Consider the following 26,590-nt stretch of genomic DNA (forward strand, 5'->3'; position numbering starts at 1 on the left):
CCAGTTTGCTTTCCCTCTTCAAGGCCCCTCTGCCAAACATGGAATCTTCATAGGTGGCCTGGGAATTGCTACTCATGTCTAGGAAAAGCTCTCCTTGGGGAGACATGGTGATGCTGTCTTTTGAGTACAGCTGGCACTGGAGCTATGACGGGAAGACTCTAAAATTGGCAGTATGGTCTTGGACAGTCCCTTCCCTCCCCGGGAGGTGGGTGGCTGTCGGAACCCACGGATCAGGCCTTGAATTCCTTGGGCCCTGACTCTGGAGCCAGGAGCAAGGCAAGTCCTTGGCCTTCTCTGAGCCTCTGTTTTCTCAGCTGTGAAGCCTGGTGCTTATGGACCTGGGGACTGCTGCCCTGGTGGCTCAGTGACTAGGATGGGACAACATGTCAGCACTGGAGATGGTCACGGTGGCAACTGCAGGAGTTGACGCTCTTTGCAGAAATCTTAATTTCTGTGTCTTTGGGAGGGAAGCACGGGAACTATTGTTTTGTCTGGACAGTCGGGAAATGAGGAGTGGACCCGGCCAGTGTGTCGTCACCGCTCCCCTTATCCCTCTCCCCTTGCTCAGGGGAAGCCTAGGGATGCTAACTTCCAGCAAGGTTTCCTCTGCTCTGTGCGTGCAGCAATCCCAAGCTACTTTGCAGGGACCCAGCTGTGGTGTGCTCCTGGAGTAAAGCCTGGGGGAGGAGCCTCAGGTGGCACCGACAGGAAGGAGGACACCTGGGTAGCAACAGGGTACCCCTTCTGTGCATGATTCCCCCCTCCCCCCATTCCATCCAGGAGCTCTGAAAACAAAGGCAGGGGTGTGCTGCTTAGATGCTGTGTATGTGAGAGGGGCTTAGAGCTGCCATCCCATCGGACTGGAAGGGGGGAAAGCCACTTTGCTTGTGGTATGTAGACTCAGTTGGAAGTGACCTTGGTCATGAAGGAAGCAACAACCTCCTACCCCTTCCCTGGCCACTCCTGGGTTGGAGCTGGGTTGGTTTGAGCTGGCACCTGAGGCCAACTCAGGGCGAACACAAGGATGGGAGGAGTACAGGGAGGAGGGGGAAGGTATAGATATGCACCCAGCCCGTGTGGATTAGGGAAGATCAGCATCCAGAATCACGAGGCCCACCTCGGAGCCACTATGACTCCTGCAATATCCTTGTCTTGCTCCGGAGCCTCCAGAGATGGTCTACATGGATTAAGAGATCAAAGCTGTAAGGTTCATTGTTACCACCCCTGCCAGGAAAGGGAGCTAACTATAGATGCCTTTCTCAGAGGACCTGCCCCATCTGCCTAGATGCCACCAATAGAAGTCCACTGCCCCTCCACCCCAGGAAGGGACAGGCACATGGAGGCAGTCTGTAAATTTAACAGGTATTTCTAGAAAGTGTGGATATAGCTTTATAGACGGACTCCATCTCTGCCTCAGACCCTCCTGCCTGGCAGCAGCTTTGAGGAAGGCCCAGGGCATCTTCCAATTCATGTGCTAGTGCCCATTTATCCATCCGAGAATCATCACATTTACCCATCCCCAGCCTGAAGGTGTGGGTTCTCCTAAGGCAGGATGCTGTGGGTACTCTTAGCTAAAGGAAATCCTGCAGTCTAACCTGAATGCAACCTACTGAGCCTTCCTCATTGGTGGAAATCAAAGACCGGTGCTGCTACCCCCGTGGAGGAGCAGGCCCCTTACAGTTCTTCAGCCTGCCCACTCACAGGGAGCAGTTCTCAGCTCTGGGGGTGGCATGGGCAGGCACGGGTACCGGAAGACTCCTAGTACTCCTTATAGTCTGACCTTGAGCTCTTGACCCCAGGCCACCCTTTCTCTCTGGAGAATGAACACCTGGGAACAGCCTTTCCCGCACTGTGGGCAGCCCCTGTCAGGTGTCCAGGGACATGCTCCTGCCCAGCCCTGCTGCATGGAATCCCCAGACCAGCTCTTCTGTAGCCTCGGGCCTACAGCAAGCAGCCGCCATTCTAAACTGAGTCGCTAGCCCTACCAAAAGCAGCCGTGCTGCCTGCCTGAGCATTACAACCTATGAGGACTAGGAGGGAAGGAAGAGGGATTGATGGTAGGTAGTTTGGTAATTTCCTGTCTCTTCCAGGTATGCCCATGGAAAACACAAAACAACACACACACACACACACACACACACACACACACCCCTCATCACTTCCTGCGTCAGGTCTTGAACTTGATTCCTGTTTGAGTGTACAGAACAGGAGGGAAAGAGAAAGGTGTTGCCGCAGAGGGTGGAGCAAGCAAGCCAGTCCGAGGAGCAAAGGTGGGCTGGGCTGGGCTGGGTAAGCCGTACACTCCACTTGGGGACTGGGATGCTGAGGTCTTAGCAGCAGGGGAGTTGGGGACCGAGGGTGAGGCCCAAGGATCAGACCAAGGCACTGGGGATGAGGGGGCACCATAGTTTCAAGCCTCCCTGCCACCTTACTCAGTGTCCCCACTCAGGGTTTGTGGAAACCCTTGCCCAAGAAGAAGAAAGCAAGATTTGGGGCAAGCAGGAAGGGCTCCAAGACACAACCCTTTTACCGGTAGCTTTTCCACTTCCGTGTCATCGCCCCTCCCATAGCTACCTATGGAAAGACCCCGCACCCTGTCCTGACTCCACCCTCCAGAGACCTGGTGCAGTGGACCCCCGGACGACTTCCCCTCCTTTCCTCCCTTCGGTGTCCCCCTTTTGTTCCCCCTCCCTTTTTTTTTCTCTTGACTCAGGAAAGCCTTTAATCTGTATCCCTGAAGCGCGTCACCCCTCTCTCCTCTCCCCTGCGGTTCAGTCAGGCGGAGGTCCCCCTCTCTCACTCCCCTCCCCCAGCCACTCTTGAGCGCCGAGAAGCTCCCGGAAAAGCTTGCAGAAGCGGGGCGGGTGGGGAGTGTCGTAGGAGGGCACTGAGCGCGTGGTGGGGATTCTCCGCAGAGGCAGGGGGGAGCCCCATGCGGTTCCGGGGTCTGAGCCGCCCAGCCTGCAACTTCTGAAATGACCGCATGCGGCTAAACCCCTCTGCCCGGTGACTCTAAGCAGCATCTTCCCGGGGCGGCCCCTTCTCAGCCACCCTCCGCGGACTGTCCTGACTCAAGAACAGGGTGTGGGCTACCAGGACAGGTCCCTGCTCCCCGAGATCCAGGATCTGGATCGGGGATCGCCTCCGAGGGGCCGCACGCGCGTGTGCAGGCGGATGTGAGGCGCATCTCAATTGGCGGGCGGGGGAAGCGGATCAGGTTGTTACTACTGCAGAGCGCGCGAGCGAGGGAGCGGGAGGAGAGCCGCATCGCTGGCCGGCGCGGGAGTGGGAAGAGGGGACCTGGACTTCGGGGCGGCAGACTCCCGCTGCCTTCTGCACCAGCCCACGCCGAATCGGCTCCCGGACCGTCCCCGGGTAAGAGGGAGCCCAGGCAGGGAGCCCTGCGAGGGCATCCCATGTCCCGCAGTCCCAAGTGAGGCCACACCCAGGACACCAGCAGCTTTCCAGGGCCTGGTGTTGGACCCCTGGGAGGCTGGATCACCAAATGAGACCATGACTTTCAGGGTTCAGCACTTGGTGAGGCATAAACTAAGTGCAGGATCAGCCCTTGGTGAGATCGGGCTCCCGAAATCCACTTCTTTGTCCCGGGGGAGATGTCCTGAATATCCCAGGAACCCCTCCACCTAGACCTGTTCTAGTGCTGAGCATAGGATAATGCTTCTGTACTGGGACAGGGAGCGAGGGCACTCATAGCTCATCCCGGGAAGAGGTGCCCTGGAGGGTGGATGCAGTGGGTGTGTGGTGAGAAGCATGTGCAGAGAGAGAGTGGGGGACCCTGCGTGCCCCCGCCGCAGTGAGGATGAGTTGGTGGATCCCATGTGCTCAGAGCTTTGGAGCCCCCCCCCCCTGGCGCAGAGTGGCGCGCAGTGGGGGTGCTGGCACTCCTCGGCCTGATCTATCCAGACCAGAATCTGCAGACATGTTTTGTGCCCTGTTCTCTCCCGAGAACTTTTTCATCCTCCAACCAGTGCCGTGGCTTTGTGCATTGGAGGAATGGGGGTTTTCAAGGATCCTGGCAAGCGGCCACGGATGGGAGAGTGGGCAGTGGCACTCTGCTGGTTTGCTGTGTGACCTTGGACCAATGGTGTACCTCTGGGAGTCTCGGTCTGATGTAGGGGAGTGGTGCACCACATAGAAGTGATGGTGGGGAGATGGGGAAGAGGAGGAGGAAGGCCGTCCGGTGAACTGAGTCCGTGACTAAGTCTGCCAAGCGTTCCGTGCCTGGGAATTCACTGCCTTTGATTCTTGGCCTCTGCAGAGAGCCCTGGGCACACTTGGAAGGGCAACAGTGTGAAACTTTGAACCTGGAACCTCAGGGGGCGTCAGAGGCATCCTGCCCCTTTGGCTGACCTTGAGTAACTCATTTACTCTCCTGGGCCTTAGTCTCCAGACCTGGAAATGGGGGTCTGGGCCATTGAAGATCTGAGTCTTCCCCATCCTGATACCTCCTGTCCCAACTGAAGGGGAAACGGTACAGAAGGCTAGCCCCTGAGTATGTAGTTCTTTATTTAGCCTTCCAAGTGGACTGAGGCCTACAGTCTATACCTCCATCACTGTTCCTTACAGAATCTCCAGGCCTGACAGGCCACTGTCAGCCCAGAACTGCTCACCCTCTGCACAGGACATAATTTTCACTGGGGAAGAGGGTCCCTGGGATAGACAGGAGACTCAGAGGCCTCCCAAGGTCATGCTGTCTTCTCTGCTGTCCCGCTACCTCAAGAATCCTTCCTTTGTAGAAAGCTCTCTAGTGGGAGCTATACCAGCCCATTGCACAGCCTGGACTGCCTGCATGGAAGACCGAGGTCTTCTTGGGGAGAACTTGTTGGGACTTCAGCTGAGATAAGTCCCTAGCCTGGCGCTGGGTCTCAGGTACTTTAGGAAGACTCCTGGGCAAAGAGGAGAAAGTTAGGCTGAGTTCCCAAGCTTCAATTCCCATTTGTACGATCTTATGTGACCTTGGGAAAATACCCTTCCTTGCCTTCCTCATCTGTATATGAGGAAAGTCCAGCCGGAGGATGCCCCGGAACCCATTCATCTCTGAAGTCATAATGGCCAGAGGTCAGGGTTGGTGTTTGCTGAGTACCAAGAGGGCGCTCGACGGGAGCAGGTGGCCTCTGGAACTCCCAGTGCACGGCCCCTCCCTGCGTCTATCCCCAGAGATGCCTTGAGACATGGTCTGAGAAACAGAGCCCTTTCCCAGGCTCTACACAGCCCTAGAATGAGACCTGGGAGCCCACATTCTGCCATTCAGTGACCTTGAGTGAGTGCTTTTATATCTTTGAGCTTCAGTGACTTCATTGTCAAAACACAGTGATAAAGGCAGCAGCCTTCTAGGGTTCCTATGGAGATTAAAGAAGAAATGTGTGAAGTGCTTAATACAGCGTGGATTCCACAAGAGCCGGAAGAACCCTGGCCATTATTCATAGTATTCACTCGAAGCCCTTGACAAATTGGCAGTGGGGTGACTGGAAGCAGTGGCCAGGGGGGTGGGGGTGGGGAGGGGGCTGCTCACAGTCTGATCAACCCCAAGGAGCTCAAAGCTTCAGCCAGGTGTGGGAGTAGCCACTGTCCCTGTCCCTGTCCCTCTGGCCACCAGGCACTGTGCACTAGGAACTTCATGAGGAGGAGGCAATGATGGCTTTCTCAGACTGTCATATACCCACTTTTCCTCAGTTCTGCCTTCCTCATCTGATGTCACTTCTGGTCCGGTCTGTGGTTATGACAAACGGCCTTTTACCTCACTCCCCGGACCATGGAGCCAACTGATTAGGGAGTGATGAGGCTGGATGTCTCGAGTCTGTATGCCCAGCAGCAGAGCAGAGAGACCATCAGAGCTTCAGAGGCTCCCAGCATCCGGGTCTGTGCCAGACCATGTGTGCGGTGTGCCGGGAAGGAGGACACAGGGCCAGGGTTTACCCAGACTTGCTGCGTGAGCTTAGATAACATCCTCTCCGGCTCTCAGTTTTCCTTATGTGAAGTGGAAGGCCAGCCTAGAAGAGTTGGTATTGGCCTGTTGCCTGCTGGGAAGTTTGCTAGGATCATTCAGGCATCTAAGGTTCACTGTCCCTTGGTATCCATCTTGTGACTCAGCCTGACTTGGAGAGGTGATGACGATGCCCAGAGAGCCCTGAGGATTAAGAGAAGAGGTTTCCGTCTTGGTGCATTCCTTAGTAACTCTGAATTTAGACCCATTCTTTTATGTCTCTGAGCCTCATTGTTCTCATCTGTGCAATGGGCATCACGTTCCTTACCTTTTGGGTTTCTTAGGAAGATCACAGGGATAATTTCTGTAAACCTCTTGGAGTCTGAGATGTTCCTAGTGTGATCATGGATGCTGCCTGGGCTTCTCTGTCATACAGAGGAAGATCAGAGTCTTGCAGCTGCCACATGCAAAGGCATCCAAGAGAGAGCTGTGTATGTCTCCTGTGTCCTCCTGCTCTGCATCCTGGAGTGTGTGTGCGCTGGCCCTGGTCACAGGGCATATGTCGGGGAGCTCAGCCATGGGGTGGCCATCTGAATGAGGACGTCAGTGAGGGTGCTGGAGGCAGAGAAACAGAGGCACAGCATCCTCCCATTCAAGGCTCCTGTGAGGAAAGGCTGATGGAGCTAGGACACTACTGCCTGCTGGGGGACCTCGGAACAAGGCATCCACATTGGCCTCAGGGCCATCACCGTTCATTCCTTTAATTCTGATTGTAGGGTCACAAACTCAGGGAGAGCTGAGCCTCACACAGAGCGTCAGGAGGATGACCGAGCTGACTCAGCACTTTGGGGCCCTCAATCTATAGCTCTTTCCATCTTCTTTTTTAAGCACAAGACAGTTATTTTCCATCTCTTCTAGGATCAGAGCACGAGGTACAGTGCTTTGATGGCCGGAAGGACATGGGTCCTGAGAAAGGACCTCCTCATCTAGATGATGAATTCTCTGAGACTTACAGCCCCGTTTTGCTGATGAGAATGTTGAGTCCTTAGAAAAAAATACAGAGCTAGCACAAAGTTCCTCAGTATGAGGCCGGAACTCTGTAGGCACACACCAGCCACCCCATCCCACTCCTTTCAACCCAGACATGCTGAATGGCACCCACAGGGCAGCCTGAACGTGAGAATAAACCCACGTGGGCTTGGAAACAGGGTAGGGGTGCGGGTGGGGTGGGGGAGAAAACAAAGGCTAAAGGACAGAGGTCAGTCTGACTCTAAGCACCCCCCCCCCCGCTCTGCTTTCTTGACCCATGTGGGATGCCTGCTGCCCTGGGCCGACAATGGGTTGACAGCCTGCCCTGCCTCCCAGAGAAAGGAGACAACAGCCTGTTCTTTGCTCTCAGTTCCACTGGCCAGCTGAGTGAAAGAAAGTCAATATTTGCCCAGCGGCAAAGGACAGCAGAACCTGGGCTGGGCCAGGGAGGGTGGAGTTGGGGACTGAGTGCTCGAATCCTTCAGACTCTCCATCAGGAGTAACCCTTTATGTGTCTGAGTGCACCCTGAGCTGGTCTGGTCTGGCCCGCATGCCCACGTGTCCTCTCTGCAACGCTCTCGCCTAATACATCCCCTTTATTACAAGCTGCTGCCTCCCTCAGCTTCCAGCCCCCTAGGGAGATGGGATTTGAGGCTTTTTGTAGAAAGGTCTGGCGGCAGATGGCCCATTGAGCTGCCTGCAGAAGATACTGCAGAGGCGTAGAAAGGCAGACTTCTGTACCTGGATCCCGAGCCTAGGGACAGATGTGCAGAGTCCTTGGCTGGTCAGGAAGAGAATGGCTGCTTTTTGCCTGTGTCATGCCACCTGCAATTTTTTTCAACTCGAAATCCCACTCCTGTTTTCTCTGTCCTGAAGTCACAGAGGGAATGCAGGAGGACAGGGCCATGCTGCCGCCCTCTAACAAAGTGACACCTGCCAACTCTTTGAATGGCTTCTTTTGATTTGTGTGGCTTACTGATCTTGACCTAGCAACTGGCAGCAGATGCCTGTCCTGCGTGGTGACAGGGTTAGACTTCAGCAGGATGGGCTTGTGTGAGGTAGAAGGAAGGGCTCCGACTGTGGGGGCAGTCATCAGTGAGATGGGCGGGCACCCATGGGAGGTGACAGATGGAGCTTGCTTACTGTCTTAGGACCAGCCAGCATTGTTACTTGACCCTGAAGGGGACAGCACCCAAGAGTATAGCTCGCCACGACCACCTGCTCCAGGCAGGAAAGGTCGAGAACACCAACAGGAGTTGTATGGTTGAGGCTGCCGGTTCTAACCCTGTCTCCAGCTTGGACTTGAGAGTGCTCGGCTGCCAGAGACTTCCTGCTAGCATGGGGCTCTTAGCACACTTCCTTTCTGGCCCCTCTGATTCCAGGAACCCACAGGATCTCTTGCCATCTTGACTGTGGCTGGACCCAGTGGCCCAAGTGCTCTCCAGGTTAAGCTAAGGCCCCGGGTACTTGGGAGGAGGTTCTGTGTGCAAATCTCAGCTTCTCCGGTGTTTTGTCATGGGGTAGGGGAGTGGAGAGGCACTTTGACCAACCTTTCCTTATGTATAGAAATGGAACTAAAGCGGTTTGAAGCCTGTAGGTTTGACATGAGGATTTAATGGATTAATATTTACCTAGATCCCGAAGGATATTAGAGACCGTGAAGACGATGCGGTAAAATGCTTCTGTGGTTGCTATAGGTTGTTCCATAAAACAGAAGGGAGTGTGTTGAAGAGAAAGAAGTGACAGGAAGGATCCGGGGTACGGCGGCCCCCACGCGTGACTGTGGACAAGCTGCTTTATAGCCTTGCCTTTATCATGCCTTAGCATCTCAGTCGTGCCTTCTTGTAAAGTGCAATGAAGAGGCCTGTCTCCCCCTCCCCCCCCCCCAGTGTCCTGCAGTGCATGACGGCCTGGCAGAGCCAGCAGGCCTGGCAGACCCACAGGGTGGCTTCTTCCTGCTTCCTCTAGGGACACATGCAGGTATCCTGGCTGAGTCCCTGGCACCAGACCCAGTGGGCTGCTCTCCCAGTGAGACCGCTTGGCTTCTGGGTGGCTTTGGCTCAATCTGGTTGTTTCTTTTCTGGTCTTCGTTTATCTAGGGAAACGGCCTGGTGGCTTTGTGCTCTGAAGTGCCAAGGCAGGGGACTGCTATCTTGCTGGGGCATGATGGCCAAGCAGAGGGCAGAGCAAAGGGGTCTTCCTCCAAGTCAGTCCCTGGGTGAGAACTCTAGACAGCCTGAGGTGGAACCTTCCTGGGGTGGCAGAGGCAGGCCTTCCCCTCCTGCCAACCAGCTCAAAGTAGGCGGCCCAGAATCAGAATGTTGGTTCCACTCCCCCAGCATCTTGCCTGCTTGCAGAGTGAACGCCCTGTCCTTCCTTCTTCCTGAGGTGGAGCAAGCAGCCAACAGGATCTATGGACAGCATGTAATTGACAGGCCACAGACCTCTCATACATCTGCCAGAGACTGTGGGGCGGCCAGGCTGTGCACCCTCAAAGCCCACTGCCCCTTAACTCTCTACCTGGTCATGTGGAGTGACTGGCAGCCTAGAAGAGGGGAACATATTGTTTTAATGCTGTTCCGGATCTTGTAAAGGACTGCCTAGGGATTGTCCCCCAAGTGTCTCCCCAAATGTCATCTTACCAAGAGCCCAAAATATGAGGTTGTTTGGCTAAGGTCACTTCTAAAGTCAACTATGAGCTCATGGCTTGGAGTCATCTGCCCTATTCCCCAAGCTTCACCAGGTAAGGCTTCAACATTGATGGGGAGTGTGGGGTTCGTGGGGTTCTCTTTTGGGGCTGTCCACTGTGATCTTGGTCCTGACCTTTTATATATATTTCTCACCCTTGTGTAAATTGGATTTGTTTAGACTAGATAACAGAACATTCCTTGTGGCATCCTTGGTATGGATGATAGAGGCTCTCTCCACTATATGTATATATATGCATATATGTAGATGTATGTATGTATTTGAGACAGTGTCTCTCCATATAGTCCAGATGGTTTCAAGTTCCCCATGTGCCCCAGACTGGTACAAGACTTGCTCTGGAGCCCAGGCTGGTTTCAGTCTTGCTGTTCCAGTATTTCCCAGTGTCACAATTAGGGGCATGAGCCACCATGCCTGACTCTTCTATGACATTCAAGGGCAGATGTAGTCTCCCATGGATCTGGGCTGATGTAGGCCATAGGGAAACTTCAGAGAAGAGCCCTGGACTTGAAGTTTTAGCTGAGATGGTAAGGGTGCCTGCTACCATGCCTGATGACCTGAGTTCAATCCCTGGAACATGTGGTGGATGGAGAGAATCAACTTCTGCATGTTGTCTTCTGACCTCTACACGTGCACTGGGGCTTGTACATCCCCCATATATGAACATGCCCATACAAATAAATAATATTATAAACTTTTTTAAAAAAAGTCCAAAATCAGGTCCTGAACCTCCTAGCTTTGGACATGCGGCTTTGGGCAAGTTGCTTTGAGTCTCATTTCTGTTCAGTTTTTCTTTCTATCTTTTCTCTTTCTCTCTTCCTTCCTTCCTCCTTCCTTCCCTTCCTCTCTCCCTCCCTCCCTCCCTTTCAAAAGTTCCTCTGGCTTTGAACTCATTAGGTAGCTAAGGATATCCTTGACTCTGTCCTCCTGTCTCCACCTCTGGAGTGCTGAGATTAGGGTGTGTTCTATTGTATATAGCTTTACATGGTGTTGGGATAGTGCCCACCATGCCCCGTGCATGCTAGGCTAACAGTCTACCCGAGCCCCAGCCCAGCCTTCAGAGCCCAGCCTTCGGAGCCTCGATTCTGTAATGGTATCAGCACTACTTACAGGAGTTTCTAAGCACCTCACCTCCTTTAAACACACAGCTTGATTGAGCTGCTGCTCACATGCCAAACAACTTATATGACTAAGGAGAACTTACACATTCTAAGCCGCTGCACACCTCAATGATGTCACTGTCACCATACTCAAATTTTAGAACATTTTCACTGCCCCCCTCCCAGCAATTCCCCTACTTTCTATTCCTCTACCCCTAACCAGCTAATAACTGGCTTTCTGTCTCTATAACTTTGCCTCTTCTGGATCTTTCCCTAAGCCAGGTCCCACACTGTATGACGGTGCTCTGAGGTGCCCCTACACTGGACAGGGCCAGCCCTCCCTTTGTCTCTTGCGGATGGCCTCTGGATATGGACATACACTGTGTTTGTGCATTTATCAGCTGATGGGCATTTGGGTGACTGTTCTCAGCTCCTGGACACTGCTTTGCTGAAGGCACCAGGGACACAGCTGTCAGCGCCATATTTCTATTCCTTGTGGCTATGTACCTGGTGTTGGAATCCCTGTATTCAATTATTTATTTTTAAAAATAAATCTTTAATTATACTTGTTTATTTCCTTATGGGGGTGGCACATGTCACAGTCCTCATGTAAAGGACAAAGGATAACTCACAAGACTCAGGTTCTTCCACACTAGGTGTCTGGGAATCAAAATTGGGTCATTAGACTTGGCAGCAGGAACTTTACCTGCTGAGGCATCTGATTGGCCCAAAGATTTGAATGATTGGTTTTGAGCTATGTGGACCAGGCTGGCCTCACCTCTGCCTCCCAAGTACTGGAGTTAAAGGCTTGTGTCACCATACCTGGTCAGATTTATTTTATTATATTTGTATATATGTGTATGCTTATACACTTGTATATGTGTGTGATACCTGGGGAGATCAGAAAAGGGCACAGATCTCCTGCAGCTGAAATTATAGGCAGTTGTAAGTTGATTGACGTGGATACTGAAAGCTAAATGTGCATCCTCTATAAGACTAGCAAGCGCTCCTAACCACCGAGCTATCCTTCCAGTTCGAAGGATTTGCTCTTCAGTGGCGTATTCAAATCCTAAGGCCCCAATCTGCGTGTTCGTGTGGATTAGCTCCTCAGTCAACACACGGCAGGTACTGTTACTATCTACATTTCTCCAAGGGAGGAAACCGAGGCATAGTTTGCAAGACCTTCAGTTAACAGAGCTAGGACTGGAATGCTGGACTGTTAGGTCACTACTCTTGCCTCTCTGTGTGGGCTGAGGGGGAAAGCACTGCCAGGCCTATCTACCGTACGGGCTCCGTGCCCTGTTGCTAAGTCCTGGAACCCTGACCAGACACTGTGTGTTTCTCTTTCTCACTATGGAGTGGTTTGGGGGAATTTATTTGACCCTCAGTTTAGTTCTCTTTGAAGTATAAAGCATGCAGCATCGCATCCAGTAAGAGGGAGGGAGGGAGGGAGGGAGGGAGGGAGGGAGGGAGGGATGGATGCTGGAGAGCCCAGTAGCATGGAGTCAAGCTCTGCCTTCCTTACTCACCCGGAAAGCAGCCTGGCCTAGAAGGGAGTCCCATGCTTGGGCCTTGGTTTCCCCATTCTTCAGTAACCGAATAATTGACACTAGAGTTTCTTCTCCATCTCATGCCCTGTGTAAGCTCCATGCTCCCAGCAACCCAGGCCCTGGTGTCCTGCAGCAGCATTCTGCCCCAAGTCCCCGGCAGTGTGACAGGCCTGGAGCTAGGTGGGAGAGGTCAGAACCTACCGTAAGCCTCCCTTCCACCACAGTCTTGCTGATAGAACCTTCTGTGGTCTGCTATTCTCCTGTGAGTGTTTTCTGACTCCCCCTGCCCTTGGGTCCTGTTCCCTCTGTAGCTGCTGCAGCCACCTCCTGAGGCAGGTCCAGTGCTGAGTGTCACCGGATGCCCAGCATATGTTGGCTGACAGGGGCATGGCTCCATATTGAGCCAGTGGTCGCTGCAGCAGCTGATGCCCGGGGCTCTTTTCTGGACCCCTCTTCTATAAAATCCTTGCATCTGCACTGGAACCCTTTCCAGTAAGCATGACTTGCATTCTTCTCTATCAAGCGAGGCAGCCACAGCCACGTTGCATTTCCCAACCGAGGCAAGCATGTCTTCCAAGAGCTCCTTTCCCCCTGCCTGCCAGTCAGCTCCCCTCCTGGGTTTCAGTGGGACCTGTAGGTGCTGTGGTTAGCCTTGTGTGCCAGAGTATACAGCATCTCTACGGCTGAGGAAGCAAGCCGAGGGCAGAGAAGGGACCTCTCGTAGGTCACCCCACTGGAATGAGGCAAGGGGAGGATTTGAGTGAAAGCCATCTAATTGTGGTGCCACAGGCTGAGAGGAGTGGCGCGGGGCTTATAAGGGGGCTAAGACCTGGAAGACCCAAGGCTGCCAAGTCTTAGCAGGCTCACTCTGCCTTCAACTAGACCTCTTGTCTCTTTAACCTCGAACAAAGCGGTGGTCCCACTTGGCTCTGTCTGTCTGTCACACCAGGCTTGGTTTTTAGAGACAGTTATCTCACTATCTAGCCCAGACTGGCCTTGAACTCACTGTCCTCTGCCCCTGCCTCCCCCAGTATGCATCACCACACTAGGCCTCAGGGCTGCAGGCCTCTTTTGGGAGGAGGGTGGCACCCTGGCATCTTTCATGGCAGACTAACACAGAGAGCTTGGTGCTAACCCAGTGGCTTTCTGCATGATCCTGGAGGCCTCTGCTGTGCTGTTCTTGCCTCCGGTGTGCTGAGCCCCAGTGGAGCCCAGCTCCCTTCCCCCTCTGCCTGCGCACTTCCCTATTTTTAAGCTCTGTGGGCTTAATGAGCTGCGTACTGCTACACAGCTCAGCAGTCACCTTGCTCTCTAGCAACCTCAGAAACTGGCTGGGCGCTTCATACCTGACAGCCCTGCCCTATCCGAGGCCAGAGCTGGCCAGGTTCCCATCTGGACCCAGCAGTGGCTTCCCAATGGGTCCTGCACTCACTTGGGAGTGGCCTGCAGATCTCAGACCCTTGAGAAAGCTTTTTTTCCATATGCTGTGGTCTGTCTCTTTTCCCTTCCTCATCTGTGTCAGTCCATTCTGTAAGAGGACAGTGGAGCGTGCCACATACTGGCAGACACTTCTCTTTGAGGACAAACTCGGGACTTAAGGGTCTGAGTAAGTGGGACTAACTTGAAGCAAGGGTTGAGACAGTAATATCAGACATGAAAGACAGCGGGGGGAAAAAGGGAAACCTGGTGCCATCCGGGCCAGTCCTGTGTCTCCTGTCTGGGCACATCCTCAATGACAGGGCACTGAGGCCTCCAGAGATGGTCCTTGGGGCCATCACCGGACAGTGTTGACTTTGCAAAGGTTTTTCACATTAATTCTAAATTTTTTTGTTTGTTTGTTTCTGTTTTTCGAGATAGGGTTTCTCTATAGCCCTGGCTGTCCTGGAACTCACTTTGTAGACCAGGCTGACTTTGAACTCAGAAATCCGCCTGCCTCTGCCTCCCAAGTGCTGGGATTAAAGGCGTGCGCCACCATGCCTGGCTTTCACATTAATTCTAAATCAAAGGTTCCACACCAGCAAGAGAGAAGGACTGCCTTCCTCCAGTCCCCACTGCATTAGAGAAGGAGAGGGGGGTCAGAGGAGATGCCAGTCATCTTCACAAGGAGCCACAGCACGGTGGCTTGGGCAGGGCCAGAGAAGCTCAGAGCCATGGACCAATGTAGTAGGTGCTTTACCTGGGGGGACTCAGCTTGGGCAGTGGGCCCCTTGGAAGAGCCAAGATGACGCTGGATGAAGCTGCCTTCCTGCCTCACATGAGGAGGTCCTCAGATCTGTGACAGAAAAGTTAGAAATGTTGAGTTACACTAGTGACCTCTATGGATGCAGGCGAGGGCTGGCTCTCCAGGGACTTGGTATCAGCCAGGGGTCAGGTGACTGCATCTCTCTCTCTCTCTCTCTCTCTCTCTCTCTCTCTCTCTCTCTCACACACACACACACACACGAGAGTTCCAGAGCACTGCTCCAAGCTGTGTGTGTGTGTGTGTGTGTGTGTGTGTGTGTGTTGGGGGCAGAGCAGTGGCTTGGGAACCAGACTACTCTGTCACTCTGTAGCCTTGGCTTGTCACACCCTCTGGTTTGGTGGCTGTAAAGTGTGCTGCAAGGACCTCCCTGGGTGGTACGGGTGGACGTGTGCACCCTGGGGTGTGCTCTGTAGGGCAGTGCCCTCAGTGGGCATGTGACAGGAATAGACCCCTGCACATTTTCTGTGGGCAGCCTCCTGACACCCATGCCTCTGGTGCAGATCAGGGAGGCTGGAGCTCTGGTCATTTCTCTTCTTGTTAGAGAGGGACTATTCCCACATATTCATACCGCCCTCCCCCCAACTCAGATGTAGACAGAAGCTTCACCTCCTGAAAGAGGCTTTTGTGGGGGGCGGGGCGATGACCTGTCCCCAAGCTAGGCTCTATGGAGAAGCTGTCTTGGGAGGTGGCAGTATCCAGAGCCAGGGGCTATGCTCGGTGACATGATTACCTTTCTCACCATGCAGCCATCCAAAGTTGCAATTGTGAATAGTAGACTCTTGGTTCCTTCGCATGAGCTACTGATTTGCACCTGGTACTCTGCCAGACTGTTGCCGGCACCTGGACACCACCTCTGAGCCCACTTGTCTCCTTGAACCCCTTGCCTCAGGGCTGCTAACAGAGGAAACTCCCCACGTGGGCCCCAGCCTCTGCACCCTTCCCTTGTACCTCAGTGGCACCCATATTCCCCTGTTGGGAGTGTCCTGGAGTGATGGAGAGAGCTGAGATGCTGTGTGACTCTGGACACATCATCCTGAGTTGCATGCTCTGTTTTCCTTCTTTCTCTTTCTCGTACTTTAACTTAGATGCAGCAGGAACCCACACAGAGCTTACAGCTTCAACAACCAAACACAGATGTAGTGGCCATGGTGGATGAGGGTAACAAGGTTGAGATGCAGAGGATGTCAGGAGGGTGGACTGGGGGTAGGGCCAAATCAAGCAGAGGGATTGGAGGCATTGCCACAAGCCATCTCTGACCAGGCTGAAGCATGATGGGAAAAGAAGGATTGGGGTGGGGCGGGGTTTGAGACAGGGTTTATCTGTGTAGCTCTGGCTTTCCCAAAACTCGCTCTGTAAACCAGACTGGCCCTGAATTCGGAGTTCTGCCTCTCTTTGCCTCCTGGGTGCTGAGATCAAAGGCGTGTGCCATCAATGCCCAGCTGAAGGAGGGTTTCTTAGTGGAAGTTTGGCAAGGTTGAGCAGAAGCCTGAATCCATGGTTCTCAACCTGTGGGTCACAACACCTTGGGGGGGGGTTAATGACCCTGTCACAGGGGTCCCCTAAGACCATTGGAAAACACAGATATTTACATTATAATTCATGGTAGTAGCAAAATTGTAGTTATGAGGTAGCAAGGAAAGTAACTTTATGGTTGAGAGTCACCACAGCATGAGGAACTATATTAAGGGGTCACAGCATAAGGGTGAGAACTGCTGCTCTAGAAGGCTCTGAGCCCACCCTGGGAAATGACAGCCAACCAGCAGGCAGCCCACCTTGCCTCCCCTGTTGGTCGGGTGCAGTTGTTCCCTGAAGTCCCCAGAACCTGTTCTGCACGCGACACCCTGTTTTCCTCATTGTTTCCAAGTCTGTTCACTCTCTCAGAGCCAGGTTCTGTTTGGATGCCAGCCACTATGCAGGTAGAAAGAAAAGAAAAGCCCAGAGAGGCTAAGAGACCCACCTAAGCTCACCTGGCTGAAAGTGGCCTACCTGCCCCAGCCCAGTGCTGGCTCAGCCCACTTGGTGGCTCAGCCCACTTGGTGGCATCTGCTCTTTACCTGGCCCCTTACCATCAGGTTGGATGGCACAGGAGTCCAAGGTGGGGCTTTGCAGCATACATTTTTCTCCCACAGTGCTCCCTCTGCCAGCCTGGTGGGGCTCTGAGCTTTCTCCAGCCCCGTTTCCATATCTGTTCCAGCCCCAGGTCATGCAGGAGAAAGTTGGCTTCCGGGACTGTAATTATGCCCCCAGGACTTGGCATGACCCACTTTCGTTCCCGGATACTGTGAGCTGTCAGGGGCGCTGGCAGTAATGGGCATCTGTGTCTGGGCCAAAACTTTTTGGTCCTTGTTCCTGGCTAGTGTCTGGGAGGAGAGTATCCTCTTGAAACAAAGGGACCAGACTGTCCTCCCTTGATGACCCTTCGCCGGATATCAGAACTCCCATCATGCACCAGGACAGACCAGGATTGCTAGACTTTTTAGGACTTTTCACCTGCCACCTGGCCACCCATTACTTGGAGATACAGCTCTCCTCGTCATTTGGGAAAGGTTTGTTTTTGTTTTTTTTGGAGGGGTGGTGTATCAGGCACTCTCTTTTGTGTCCTGCTCAGCCTCAGTTTCCTCCTCTGTAAACTGGGAGTCATCATCGTTCCCTCAGTGGGAAGAAGCACAAACGAGGTGCAGCATTGAAGTTTGGAGAGCTGCAGTCATGGCTCCTTCGTCTGCACTTCGGGGCTGGCTTCCCTTCATGTCTCCCGGTGAGGCCAGCCTTTTCAGAGAAACTTAGAGCTGCTGATGGAAAGTGGAAGGAACCCTTAGTCAGTTGTGCCAGGACACCAGGGGTTCACAGTGGGGTCTTGGGTATATCCCATCAAGCCACAGGAGTCATGCCTGCTCCACCAGTTCAGAGGCTGAACCTGGCATCTCCTTAGTGAGCTGATTTGGGACAGTGTTGGGTCTTACTCAGCGTGGATAATTAGCTTTCAGCACAGGACCTCGTATAGGATTTGGGGTGAAAGAAAGTGACTATCAGAAGAGCAGACATGACTTAACTGCGCTAGGAAGGGTCAGTCTCAAGGCCAGGGAAGGTAGACATTAGTGAGCAAAGTTATCCTGTAGGTTTTGCTGCCAGACTTGGAGGGTGTGCTGGCCAGGATGACACCCACTCTCCCCTCAGGTGGATCATTCCAGGGTGGCAGGCTTTGCCACCCTGCCACTGGTTAGTCAGTCTGGCTTGTAGCCTTGAAGTCTGGCCTAAAAGGGAAACAGAGGTTTCCAGGAGAAGCCTTCTTGGCGAGACCCCACCTTCTCGGTTGCCCTCTAGGCTGTTACCAGGTTGTTTCTCTGGGCAGGGTTGGGGTAGAGTAAGAAAACACAAGAAGAAGAAACAAGCCATTTCTTTCTCATCATCTTTGTGGGCTGTGTGGAGCTGGGCAGTGTGCACAGGTAGTTGATACCAGCTAGCAGTGGACAGTCTCAGAGGAAGGAATATACAGAGCTGGGGAAGAAGGCTCTGAAACTCAGGCACCCAGCCACCCAGCTGCGTAGTAGCTCAACACCCACCCACCCACCCACCCACCTATCCACCCACTTACCCACCCACCCATCCACCCACCTAACCCACTCTCCCACCTACCCCCCTGCACCTACCCACCTACCCATCCCACACCTACTCACCTACCCACCCACCCACCCACCTACCCACCCCCACCCCATCTACCCCCCACCTACCTACCCATCTACCTATCCATCCACTCACGTACTTACCTACCCACCCCCCCACCCCCACACCTACCCACCCCCCAAACACCTACCCACCCACCCATCCACCCACCTACCTACTCACTCTCCCACTTACCCACCCACCTACCCACACACCCACACACCCACCCACACACCTACCTACCCACCCACCCATTCACCCACCTAACCCACTCTCCCACCTACCCCCCACACCTACCCACCCATCCACCCCACACCTACTCACCCACCTACCCACCCACCCACACACCTACCTACCCCCCATCTACCCCCCCACCTACCTACCCATCTACCTACCCATCTACCTATTCATCCACTCACTTACGTACTTACCTACCCCCCCACACACCTACCCTCCCACACCTATCCACCCCCACACCTACCCACCCACCCACCCACCTACCTACATACCTACCTACCCACCCACCCACCTACCCAGCCTCCCACCTACCCCCCCACACCTACCCACCCACCTACACACCCACCCACCTACCTACCTACCTATGTGGTAGCCCAGGCTTTCTTAGACAGAGCCTGGATTTGTGGTCAGAGCATAGCCCTGGGCTTTCCTGTGGATAGGGATCTCAGCCCTGGCTATTCTGTAGCCCACATGCTATCTGTGTCTGAGGATGGAGCTGTCCTACATTCAGGTGAGGTCTTCAAGGCTGTGGGCCATCTTGGAAGATGCAGAGCACTTTCCAAGGGCAGTCAGATAGTATCTTCATTACCCAAGTGTAGGGCCTTCAGCTGTGACCACAGCTTCCCGGGAAGTGCTGAGTTGAAAACCCAGCTGTCCCTTCCCCTGGGCTTTGTACTTCCCCTGCAAGGCTCTGTTCTGCACTCACGGTGCCTGTGAACACATTCACACCTATATTTATGCTCAAACATATAGTGTCCACTTGTATGTGGGCACACACAGCTTCCTGATAACATGTGTACCCTTCATGGGCCTGAGAGTTGGAACCAGCCTCTCTTCTAGCTGAGGTTGAAGATAACCTGGCACCAAAGTCAGGTTCCATTATTTGGCTGGCAAAGCCACCTTCTGCAGCTTCCCTCCTGCTTCCGTTTTTAGTTCCCTGGGCAGGAACCTTGCCCAGGCCTGTAGTCAGCCTGGCTCCTGGACAGACAGCAGGGGGCACTACGGGCTTAAACACTCATATCAAGCAGTAAGCAGGAAGACGAGACTTAGCCACCGTCCCTGTCACCCAGGCACAGTCCCTGTCACCCACCATAGTCCCTGTCGACTGGCCACAGTCCCTGTCACCTGGCCACAGTCCCTATCACCTGGCCACGTCCTTGTCACCTGGCCACAGTCCCTGTTACCCAGCTACAGTCCCTGTCACCCGGCCATAGTCCCTGCTTTTGAGGCTATTCTCTGCTTACATGTTGGTACTCCATGCCCACCATGTATAGATATACCCACTATGCCATAAATATACCCCTATCCCACATCCATTATACACAACACACTCTTCGTACCATGTGCTTTTATGAGCTTCCCTGTCTCATGTGCCATTCCCAGCTCACCCCCACAAACCCCTACCCATCACAGACACTATATAGCCTCCAGAACACCTCCATATATACCACGCTACATACACCCTACTTACCGCACAGCAGCATATAACCTGATGACACAACATACATCTTACCATATACACACCACCGCCTGTCACGCATAGCCCCACCCCACCCCATACACCCTACCTACCAAACCTCTACCTGCCACACACACCCCTACCTCTGTGCCCCACTCCCACTAACTACATGCACCTGGTTTTCCACCATACATTAAACTTCATACACCTATAACCTGCAACACATACATACATACATACATACATACTACCCACATGCCCACTATGTCCAGTATATTCCACCCACCATATACCTCAGACTCTTGCCACCCACATCACTACTTACTACACACACCACACACCTCAGTTCTATGTCCCCATGCCCTATTACCTGCTACATATATAGCACACATTCCTATCCCCCACTAATGCTACGGATTCACATATAACCCATTCCTCACACCACACTCTTACATTCCATGTCCATACGGCGGCACGTGACACCTCACACATTCCAGGTTTACACACCACACACCTTCTGCAAGCCTGAGATGCTGAGCAAGATGCTTGTGCGGTCAGAGAGGAGGAGTGTCCCTTCTGAGCTGAGGAGAAGCCTCTAGTGTGAAGGACAGCAGGGCAGGTGGAAGGCACAGTGTGCTTCATGCATGGCAGGATGTCTGTCTGTCTGTCTGTCTGTCTGTCTGTCTGTCTGTGTGTCTGTCCATCCTCTGAGCAAGCTTGTCCCCAGCCACACTTCTCTAGATCATGACCAGGTGCAGAGCGCCACTACCCTGCTTGTCTCTCTTCCTCGCAGACCACGTGCACACCAAGGCTCCCCAAGTCCCCATAGCTAGCGCGCCCTACCGCTTGCTTCCACTGTCCTGCTTAGCACCTATGTGGGCATCCCACCCTTCTGTCCTTTCAAGTGCAACGATGCCTGGGCAGTAGATGCCCATGTAGTAGACAGTGTGGCCTCCTTTCCTTCCAGGAGAGCTCTGGAGCCCCGAGGGAGCAGCTTCTGGGGCCAGAGGCAGCTGGGGACAGGTGACCGGGTTGGCGACTGGTCCAGCAACTTTAGTGCCTTGCCTGATGAGGTCAAGGAAGCCTCGTTCCTGTCCTTAAAGTGGTGGCTTTTCCACTCTGTCTCATCAAGCTGAGGCCCTCGCTTGAGGGGTAAAGAGCAGTGATGTAATGGAGGCTGATGGGGGCACCTAGACTTCAACCCGATGGTTAGCTAGCTAGGGGTACAGTAGTTAGCCCCTACTGGTAGGGCTTGGTGAGACATGGAAGGGGTAGAGAGTCCAGGGGTGACTGCTGTTGTCAGCCATGTGATGCATCCGGCTGGGGGAATGTTCTGGCTTCAGTTTAGATGTCTTCAAAAGACAGGCTTGGCCATGAGAGGCTCCTCAGTGCTCAGGCCCTGGGTGTGGGTTGAGAACTTGGTGACCACAGCTGCCCTTCAGGAGCAGAGCAAGGTGGGTAACCTTTGCTCAGGGCTGTGCAAGGGCTAAGGCCCAGGGAGACTGATAACCCTGCCCAAGGTCACACACTTCAATTGAACATATAGCCGGGCTCAGTCCCAGCTGTCAGATCCTCAGCCTCAGCCTCAGCCCGCAGCCTTTGGCTTCAGGCCATCTCTTGGGTGGCCTTGTGACTTACCGATCTTGGCCTAGATGTAAAGGAAGGAAAGTGAGTTTTTGCTGCAGCAGGAGAGATGGGAGTTAGACTCTCGGAGGGTATGTCCTGTTCTGAGGACCCTGGGGTGGGCAGCTTCCCCAAGTCTGATAAAAAACAGACCCTATTTCTCTCCGTGTGGAGTGTGACAGCCTGTTCTAAGGCAGAAGGACATGTGGACTGACCTGGGAAGGTGCACCAGGCTGGTGTGCACAAGCAGCTCAAAGAAATGGGTGATTTATTTTCAATGTGATCTGGAAAATGAACTCATTAAAACTTTATTCTCTGCCTCCCAGTACCAAATGTTGGACTGGAGCTTCGGTGCACACATAAAGTTGTGAATTTATCCTTGAATATCGATCGCTTGAGCCTGGCATCAGCGGCAGTCACCCCTCTGGCTCGCCGATTTCCGTGTCATTACTTGGCCTTCTGCAAACACAGCGTTAGGAAAAGATTAAACAAGCGGAATCTACTCCCTCTCCCTCATCCACCTTCATCAAGGCCAGAGCTGAGCGGATAATCTGCACAAGTTCACAGTCCCCACATCATATTTAATTGGTAGAGGTGGCAGTTGTGTGTGTGTGTGTGTGTGTGTGTGTGCACATGCACACATAGATGCTTTTGACTAGTGTGGACCATCAGAGCCTCCTGCCATTCAATAGTCAGATGTGGAAGGAGCTACCCGCTCCACCCATGCTGCAGGATAGGGTGGGACTCTAGGGCGCAAGCCTACTGCAGGGCAGAGGGGAAATGGGATCCTTGTGGGTGAGAGTGACCCTGGTGACATTTCCAGCTGTAAAGCCTCCCTGTGTGAGGCCTATTTATTGTTCTCTCTGAAAGGTGGGTCCCAGCTCCTGGGTCTATAAGGAGTGATTCTGTACAGATGTGCTATTATTGGATTCAAAACAAAAGGTAGAGACACAAAAGGGAACATTTCCACGGCTCCCTTCCTATGCTCTCCTCAGGGGCAGGGGCAGCCGGTGCCATCCTGCCTTCTGGCGATGCCCCTCCCCTTTGCACCGTGGCGTTCTTGATCTCTGTGAAGATTACTCCATGTCCTTGTATGGAAGAGAGCCTGCTGTGATGGTTCCACACAAGTGAGTGACTCTCTCAGGAGGCTTCACCTCTGCTCTTGGACCTTCCTAGACATGCTCAGAGCTGAGTGTGAATGCAGCAAGGTCTTTTCATGCCCACCTAACTGCTCTCTCCAAGTCTAAGGGTACAGAGTTGACAGACAGGGCCCACTGATGCTGTAAGGTAGAGGAGGGCCCCGTCCACCATCTTGGAATTTCCTAGGCTTGCTTCTCTGCCCACCCACAGTCTTGCTTCTTGTCCTAAGAGGCAGCTTCCTGTTGGTTTGCTCCACAGACTGAGGAACAAACAGATGAAAGAATTCTTCTACCAGGTGGTCACCTGCTCCCCAATCCATTCACCTCAGGCCACACTAGTTACCGGACCCCCATGGATATCAAGTGGCCAGGGACCCCTGATGTTCCAGTCTCTGCTAGGATACAGGCTCTGCCCACCTGCTCAGTGGATCCCAGCCTGGGGCCATGGCTACCCTGTGCATTGTGGCCAGAGGAGGGAGGAGGCCTTTTGTACCTTCTCTTCTGTTTAGTCCTCGTGTGAGTGCACTTGTTTCTCTGGCATGGTTGCCCCATGGCCCACAGCTCCTCCCCTAGTCTTACACCTAACAGAGTGGAAAGGCAGATTTAGGCTTGAATTGCTGTTCTGCTGAGCCCAAAGTGTGACCTTGGGTAGGCTGTCACTCACCTGTCTGCCAGCAGTGCTAGTGAACCACCCGTGTCCTGGCCTCCTCCCACACTGTGAGCTGTGGTCACTAAGCCTGCTGTTGCCATGGTGTCCTGCCACTGCCACAGCTACCTGGGTGGTTCCCTCACTCCCTGAGTCTCTTGGCCTCTGCCTCTCTGGCAGGTCTTTAAAAATTACATCGACATCAGTGTCCAGGTAAACTCCCCTAACCCCCTGTACAGAGGACATTGGACTGAGGCTGCAATGCACATTGCCAGATAATATTGCAGCCTGCTGGCCTGCTGCTGCAGGTACCAAAGAGCATGTGCATGCCAGCCTGTCTCCAGGGCCACAATGGTGACCATGCCTGGGAGACCCTTCTCCAACCCGTTTTTTACCTAAGCATTTCCTTCCTTGGTCTTTCCTCTCCAGGCCTTGACCCCAGGCCCTGTAGGCAGGGCATCTCAGCCGGGCTCCTCCGGAGCAGCTACGGCCTCCTCCACCTAATGGGGCCATTTCATGCTTCCCTGGTCAGGTGATTCCAAACGGCAGGAGCTCCTCTGGTCTGGGAGCACCTGGAGCCGAATTCATTTATCATCTTCAACTGCTCAGCTGGCTGCTTTGAGATCCTTGCTGGGCCACAGGAGCCCTGCATCTCAGAGGATGCCCAAGCTGGAGGGTGCGGTGGTGTGAGGCAAGGTGCAGTTAGGAGCTAGGTCTAGGGGTTCAGAGACAGATTCTGCTGCCAATCACCCACATTATCTTGACCCAGTCGCTTCCCTCTCTGGCCCCTTTTTTCTCGTGTCTTCAGCCTCTTCTCTCCTAGCTTCTGGAGATCTGTAGGGATGGAGACTACCCATCTCTGTTCTTATCTAAAAACAAGAGGACAGTGGTTTTCTCAAGTGCTGTCGAAGTGGTTGGTAAGCCGCTCACACGGAGATATCGGAGGAGAGCAACTGTGGACCCAGTGGGTAGAAGAGCTGCCATCCAGTCTTGTCACTTATTTACTGAGCACCTACTAAGTGTTTAGTCCAAACTCCAGAGAGTTTGTGAATCTTGAACTCTGGGGAATGGAGATGGACAGATGCGGTTGATAAAATAAAGGGTCTTTGGTGAGCAGGTGGTGAAATGAAGTCTGAGAAGGAAGCATGCGCTGCCACAGTTGGGCAGAGATGCTGCTTTAAATGCAGTCTTCTGAGGACATGAGCTATGTAGACCTGGGTGGGAAAGAATGGGTTTTTGGAGAAGGAACAGCTGTAAGGCCTGAGGTGGTGTCTGGCATGTTTGGGATATGCAGGGAATCTGATGTGACCAGGAGGATTGAGAAACCTACGGAAGAGGCAGGGGCGAGGGCCAGTCCTGGCACATGGCCCCAAAGGCTGGCACGAGGTTGTAATCATAATACAAACAAAAAGCAAGCGATGCTTGCTTGTAATCCCAGCACTTGGAAGACTGAGGCAGGAGGATTACCAGTTGGCTGCCAACTTGAGATTATAGTTATCCAGCATCAGTCAGTCTAATACCAGCCCCCAACCCACACTGGGTGTCATAGTTGCCTCCTATGGTTCAGAAGCCTGGCGCCTAGGGAGGGGAAAGAAACTAACCCAGATCACATGCCTGGCTGAAGTACTGGTCTGATTCCAGAGCCTGAGACAGGAGAGGGAGGGAGGGAGGGCGGGTGGTTCTTATAACCTCCAGGCTTCAGTTTTCTCCAGTCTGTTTTTGGGCGATGTCCCTGGACTTAGCTGATGTCTTCTGGAATAGTTCAGTCTGTAGTTAAGAAAAGACCTGTGGATTCTACCTGTCTCCAGTGCCCTGGTGACATGGAAAGGCCATGGCCATTGGCTTCAGAATTGCCTGTGAATGACATGGTGTGACCTGGTGACCCAAGGATCGCTTGTGAGGGCTGTGAGGCAGGGCTCTGTGTTTGTTCCCATCTGCTGCAGGACGACGCTTCTCTGATGATGGCTGTGAGTATAGCACAATACCATTAGGAGTTATTTTATTACTACCTTTGAAAGAGACCAGAGTGTATATAATTACCAATTGTTTTACCCAATGTCTCTGGACTATATTCTCTGGTTTTTGGTCATCCAAGCAGTGTTGGGTATGAATTAGATCTTGTGGAGTGTGCCTCAGACATTGATTGGTTACTGCCACAAGCTTTGTACCACCACTGCCCTGGCATATTTTGCAGGTAGGACAGCACTGCAGATCAAAGGTTTTGTGGCTGGGTTGGTGTATACCTCCCCTCCCCTCCCCTCCCCTCCCCTCCCCTCCCCTCCCCTCCCCTCCCCTCCCCTCCCCTCCCCTCCCCTCCCCTCCCCTCCCCTCCCCTTCTCTCCTCTAACTGCTCCACATCCCACACCTCCTCCCCACCCCACCCCATCTTCATGTGGATGCTCCCACCCCCACCCTACCTGACCTCTAAACTCCAGTCTCTTGAGGGTTAGGTGCAGCAAACATTTTTATGTATCTCACTAACACCATAGTGAAGGTTTAATGAGGAGATCTGTAACTTCCCTCCCCTCTGGATCCATTCCCTTTCGGTGTCTCATTGGAACATAACAGGCCTCTAAGAGATAACAATATACAACAAAATAAAACCCACTAAGTTTTGAACACCCAGCTCATGACAGCTCATAACACAAAGCCAACACATCAAAGTTGAACAAGAGAAAAACCAACAGAATGAAGAGAGCCCAAGAGAGGTCACAGGAGTCAGAGACCCACTCATTCACACTCAGGAATCCATAAAAACACGAAACTAAAATCCATAACATATATGAAGGATCTGTTTATCCCCCTTTTAAGTTTATTGATGCTTTTAGGAGTGTATATAATTACCAATTGTTTTATTCTTTGGCTGTGTTTTCCTGCTGGGTGTTTAAGTCCATGCAAGGTGGCCCCAGATTAACTTTTCTGGTTACTGATAAGGTCAGCTGAGACTCCTTAGAAGTTACTCTTAGGGACTTGGTGGGGTCCCATGGCTCTTTTAGGTGGTGGTGGAATTTAAAAAAAAAAGATTTATTTTTAATTATGTGCATGAGTCTGTGTGTGGGTTTGTGCAAGTGTGTGTTGGTGCCATGAAGGCCAGAGGAGGATGTCGGATCCGTGGGAGTTGGAGTTTCAGGCAGTTGTAAGCTGTCCTGTGTGGGAGCTGGGAACTGAACTCAGAGCCTCTGCAGGAGCAGTATGCATTTATAGGCACTGAGCTGTCTCTCCAGCCCCTGGTGCCCCACCCCACTGGTGTGAGCT

The 26,590-nt window shown here is 53.1% G+C and overlaps 1 protein-coding gene across 2 annotated transcripts in view; it reads left to right on the plus strand.

Annotated features, from left to right (window-relative positions):
- The window catches only part of Syt2 (synaptotagmin 2), a 107,204-nt gene that overhangs the window by 57,372 nt on the left and 23,242 nt on the right, over positions 1–26,590 (plus strand). The window contains exon 1 of one of the 2 annotated variants that reach the window (XM_021168964.3): positions 3,013–3,375. The exons of the other annotated variant lie outside the window; for it this stretch is intronic. The gene's annotated coding sequence lies outside the window, so the exon portion shown is untranslated. Of the gene's footprint in view, positions 1–3,012; positions 3,376–26,590 lie in introns of those variants that run through there. 2 annotated transcript variants of the gene reach the window in all.

The sequence above is a fragment of the Mus caroli genome, unplaced genomic scaffold (assembly GCF_978045245.1).
Source record: "Mus caroli unplaced genomic scaffold, Mus_caroli_1 scaffold_1, whole genome shotgun sequence".
Lineage (NCBI taxonomy): Eukaryota > Metazoa > Chordata > Mammalia > Rodentia > Muridae > Mus > Mus caroli.